This window comes from Lissotriton vulgaris, chromosome 8, assembly GCF_964263255.1.
Source record: "Lissotriton vulgaris chromosome 8, aLisVul1.2, whole genome shotgun sequence".
NCBI lineage: Eukaryota > Metazoa > Chordata > Amphibia > Caudata > Salamandridae > Lissotriton > Lissotriton vulgaris.
This window is the reverse complement of record NC_141696.1, coordinates 1545979692-1545985184: the sequence shown is the minus strand read 5'-3', so window position 1 is coordinate 1545985184 and position 5493 is coordinate 1545979692.

Sequence of the window (5493 nt, the reverse complement as noted above, 5' to 3'; positions counted from 1 at the left end):
AGTGATGAATAGTTCGTAGAGATCCAAGCCTGGATCAGAGATCGATGACACCTGAAAGCAGAGGGGACCAAGTTCGTACTACTAGCCAGTAGTCAGAGGGCACCAGGAGGGCACCGGTTGGCCGTCACCTCGACCAGGTGAGTGGGCGACGCTAGGCTCTGCAGTCTCACGGACCAGGAGGCGTTGTCGGCGACCAGGAGGGAGGTGCGAGCTGTCCCACGAAGGATGATGCTGTCGGCGTCGCTGGGCCCAGGATTGGGGCAACAAGCCTTGGCAGATCTCGGGCCACGTGGTGGGCCTAAGATGGCGTCTTGAGTGGACCAGGAGGGTCCGGGATGCTTCTCGCAAAGATGGAAGCAAGGGCCAGTCTGGAGCAACCAGACCAGCAGTGTTGTTTGTCGGATGTCGTCAAGGAAGGGCACAAGCCAGCGGCTAGTGACCAGACAACGTGCTGAGCAGCGAGCAGAAGGGCCCCACGCAGATCGTGGAGATGCTGGGAGACTGCACTTCGATGCTGGAGCGGCTCAGGGTTGGGGCTTCTCAGACCCCAGAGCACTCACCAGAGAATTACTTCGATGGTCGTGCTGGTTAAGAAAGCGTGCAGGTTTTGATGCTGGCCGGTCCCTCGAGGTCTCGTCGCACCCACAGATCACAGCTGAGCTGATGACGTGGGTAGAGGTCAGAGGTGCCAGGGAAGCCGGTTCTCGTCGAGCTGGGCCGTCGGATCCTTGAGGAAGGACTTGCAGCAAACCGCAGAGTTCTTAGATGGTGCCCGCTGATGCAGGGTGACTACTCCTTAGTCACAAGGGAGAAATCTTGAGAAGAGTCTCGAATGTCCTTTCGTAGAAAGTAGTTCTTGATTCAAAGATGATCTAATTTGGAAGGGTCCCCGCTCCGGCCTTTATTCTAAAGAAAGGGGTGGGTACATGACTAGGTCCTGCCCTAAGGGTGGGACCAGGAAGGGGGGTAGTTACACCCCTCTCCCCTGCCGGACTTTCCCCAGGCCAGGGCTGTCGCCCCTGGAACTGGTTCTGACCGGCAGATGCGTAGTGAGCACCGGGGTGCCACTCCGCAGTCACCTTCTCGCAAAAAGCCCTACCTACCCAGAATACACAAACCCTGTCTGGGACGGTGCGAACACCGCCCTCGACAGGAAACCCTTTGTCCGAGCGCTCCTCGCTGGAAGGACTCCCAGCAGCAGGAGGTCAGACTCGTGTCTGTGGTGGCAGCATCCATTTTGTGGAGCTGAGGCTTTAGTTAACTTTAACCGGGGTTCACAGTTACGTACATGTCGTGTCCCTCTAGAAGGGTGGAATGCTAACCTCGTCGCCAGAATTGGTGAGAGGGCAGCACCCCGATTCGTATGACACCTTACTCGACATGCCTTGATAACGCGACACCGAAGTTACCGATGTGGTACGCGTTATCATGGAACAGCCATTGGGTCTTGAGTCCGCAAGCTGCAGCCGGGCTCGGCTCGGGCCTGAACCTAGCTCACACGAGCCCACGCACTCTGCCTTCAGGATTGTTAAGGCCTGCCATAGGAGTGACTGATAGGAACTCGGGTGTCCATTGTATGGTTAGGTATAGAACTACTATACCTAAAGCGAAGGGTGATTACACGACTTCGCCCCAGCTGTCGTGCAGCCAGTTGTGTCAAATTCAGGAGGCCAGCCAGGGGTGGCATAATACATGCTGTAGCCCCTGGCGGCCCTGGGTACACCTATGCCCTGAGTTACAGGGTCTGATAAGGTGGCCCAGTACCAATTGGTAAATGCACCTAGGGTACATCTCGTAATTTAGAAAGAGAACAGCCAGGCTGTGGGTCTGATTGGCAGGCCCACAGCCAGAGAAAGTCGTAAACCAGTGAAACAAAAGCAAAAAATCTGGGTGATCATAGGATTGCAGACCCTACTCTCCTACATGACCCCCCCCCCAAACGTCGGAACAATAAGCTAACCTTGACCAGGTGAGTCTTCTTGTTCTAAGTGGAAATATCTGGAGAGCCCATCGGCATTGCCATGATCAGTACCAGGTCTATGTTCCACTGTAAAGTCCATCCCCTGTAGGGAAATGGACCACCTAAGCAGTTTGGGGTTTTCACCCTTCATCTGATTTAGCCACAAGAGGGGCTTATGGTCGGTCTGAATCTTGAAGTGAGTGCCAAACAAGTATGGCCTCAGCTTCTTCAGGGCCCAAACCACAGCAGAGGCCTCCCTCTCAATAGCTGACCAATTCTTCTCTCTAGGGGTCAGCCTTCTACTTATAAAAGCAATGGGCTGGTCTTGACCATCAAAATTCAGTTGAGAAAGAACAGCTCCCACACCCAACTCAGAAGCATCTGTTTGGACAATGAATGGTTTGGAGTAGTCCGGACTCTTAAGGATAGGCGCCGTGCACATGGCCTGCTTTAGGTCATCGAATGCTTTTTGACAGCTCGCTGTCCACTGAACCTTTTTTGGCATTTTCTTGCTTGTCAGTTCGTTTAATGGTGTCACGATGGAACCATAGTTCCTGACAAACTTCCGGTAGTATCCAGTCAGGCCCAAGAAAGCTCGAACCTGAGTCTGGGTGGTTGGAGGAGCCCAGTCCCTGATTGACTGTATCTTGCTCTCCAGTGGCTGAACCTGGCCTCCACCTACAAGGTGGCCCAGGTATACAACCTGTGCCTGCCCTATCTGGCACTTGGTGGCCTTGATAGTGAGGCCTGCTGCTTGCAGCGCCTCTAACACTTTCCGCAGGTGGACCAGGTGATCCTCCCAGGTGGAGCTAAAGACAGCAATATCGTCAAGATACGCCGCACAGAAGTCATCCAGCCCAGTAAGGACTTGATTCACCAACCGTTGGAAGGTGGCAGGTGCATTTTTCAGACCAAAGGGCATCACCATGAACTGATAATGCCCACCAGGGGTTGAAAATGCGGTTTTAGGCTTGGCGTCCTCAGCTAACCTGATTTGCCAATACCCAGCTGTCAGGTCAAACGTACTTAAGTAGTTGGCCGAAGCCAATCTATCAATAAGCTCGTCTGCCCTTGGTATTGGGTGGGCGTCCGTCTTAGTGACTGCATTGAGACCCCTGTAGTCTACGCAGAACCTCATCTCTTTCTTACCGCCCTGGGTGTGAGGTTTCGGCACTAGAACTACGGGACTAGCCCAAGGGCTATCCGAGGGTTCAATGACTCCCAGCTCCAACATTTTCTGCACTTCACTCTTGATGCAGTCTCTAACGTGATCAGGCTGCCTGTAGATTTTACTCTTGACGGGCAGGCTGTCACCAGTGTCAACCTCATGGGTGCACCAATCGGTCTGACTGGGTGTTAGAGAAAACATATGTCTGAACGACTGAAGAACTTGTTTACAGTCGTTCTGTTGATGTTCGGAGAGGCTGCCACAAAAGACAACACCATCTACCGATCCATCGTCAGGATTCTGAGTGAGCAGGTCGGGGAGAGGGTCACTCTCCTCTTCCTGTCCCTCATCTAGGGCCATGAGCAAACTCATGTCCTTCCTGTCGACATATGCTTTTAGCCTGTTGACATGAAGCACCCTGTGGGGGCTCCGGGGAGTTCCCAGGTCGACCAGGTAGGTGACCTCTCCCTTTTTCTCCAGGATGGTGTAGGGCCCGGACCATTTGTCCTTGAGGGCTGCTGGGGCCACTGGCTCCAACACCCACACCTTCTGTCCGGGCTGGTAAACAGTCAAGACAGCCTTTTGGTCATGCCAAGCTTTTTGGAGTTCTTGGCTGGCCTTAAGGTTTTCAGATGCCTTTTCCATGTATTCAGCCATCCGCGAGCGGAGGCCAAGCACATAGTCCACTATGTTGGCTGCAGGCTTTTTGAGAGGTCTCTCCCATCCTTCCTTCACCAAACACAGGGGTCCTCTTACAGGATGCCCGTACAAAAGTTCAAAAGGGCTGTAGCCAACCCCCTTCTGTGGGACCTCTCTGTACGCGAACAAAAGGCAGGGGATCAGGACGTCCCATCTACGCCGAAGCTTTTCCGGTAGTCCATGAATCATCCCTTTTAGGGTCCTGTTGAATCTCTCAACAAGCCCATTGCATTGTGGATGATAGGGTGTAGTGAACTTGTAGTTGACACCACATTCCTTCCACATAGCAGTTAAGTAGCTCGACATAAAGTTTGCACCTCTGTCGGAGACGACCTCCTTAGGGAAGCCCACTCTGGAGAACACTCCAACTAGGGCTCTTGCCACAACAGGGGCTGTAGTGGTCCTAAGGGGAATAGCTTCAGGATACCTGGTGGCATGATCCACTACCACCAGTATAAACTTGTGCCCTGATGCTGTCGGTGGTTCCATGGGACCGACGATGTCGATCCCCACCCGTTCAAAGGGCACCCCCACCACAGGCATTGGTATAAGGGGGGCCTTTGTTGTGCCACCTGACTTACCACTGGCTTGGCAAGTGACACAGGAGCAGCAAAACTCCTTGGTATCTTCGTTCATGTGAGGCCAGTGAAAGTGCGAGACAAGCCTGTCCCACGTCTTCGTCTGGCCTAAGTGACCTGCTAAGGGAATCTCGTGGGCCAAGGTAAGTAGGAAACCTCGCTGAGACAAGGGTACAATCAGCCTCCTGGTCATGCCAGGCTTGGGGTCTCTTGACTCAGTGTACAGGAGTCCATCTTCCCAGTATACCTTGTGGGTACCTGTGGCGTTCCCAGCAGCCTCAGCAGCAGCCTGCTGTCTGAGGGGTTCAAGAGAAGGGCAGTCTAACTGGTCCTTCCCCAGGTCCTCCCTTGAGGGTCCCCCTGAACCCAAGAATTCAACTTGATCAAGTTCGAACTCTCTAGGCTCAGTTTCCCTCAATTCCTGTAGGTCAGCCTCCTCTGAGACTTGATCCTCGACCTGGGGCAAGGGGGAAGGCGCAGCCTTAACCCTACCGCTCTTTTTCTTGGGAGGTGTCTGGTCCATTGTTCCAGGATCCAGCACCTGTTCAGTGGGGCATTTTCTGACCTGTGACCTGGTCACAGCGAACACATGTGCTGGCAAGCCTAACATTTCCATGTGAGTCCGGTGCTCCACTTCTGACCATTGTGATGACTCCAAATCATTGCCCAACAAACAATCCACTGGGAGGTCTGAACTAACTACAACCTTCTTTTGGCCAGTTACCCCTCCCCAGGAGAAAGCTACAATTGCCATACTGTGATTGGTAGTGACATTGCTTGCATTGGTCACCAGGAATTCTGTACCTGGCATGATCTGTCCAGGGTCCACAAAGTTAGGTGTCACCATGGTGACACTGGCACAAGTGTCCCTATAGGCCTGAGCCATTTTTCCATTTATGAAAGGCGTCTGTCTGTATTTGCCCAAAGTACTGGGGCTTACGTCAGGGGATATATCCACATCCCCTGTACTGACAAGGACAGCCTGAGTGAGTGTACCAACTAAGTTGTCACGCCCCTCAGAACCCAGGGTTAACCCTACTAAACCATTGGGAGGTGCACTACCACTGCTGACTGTACTAGGGGGCACA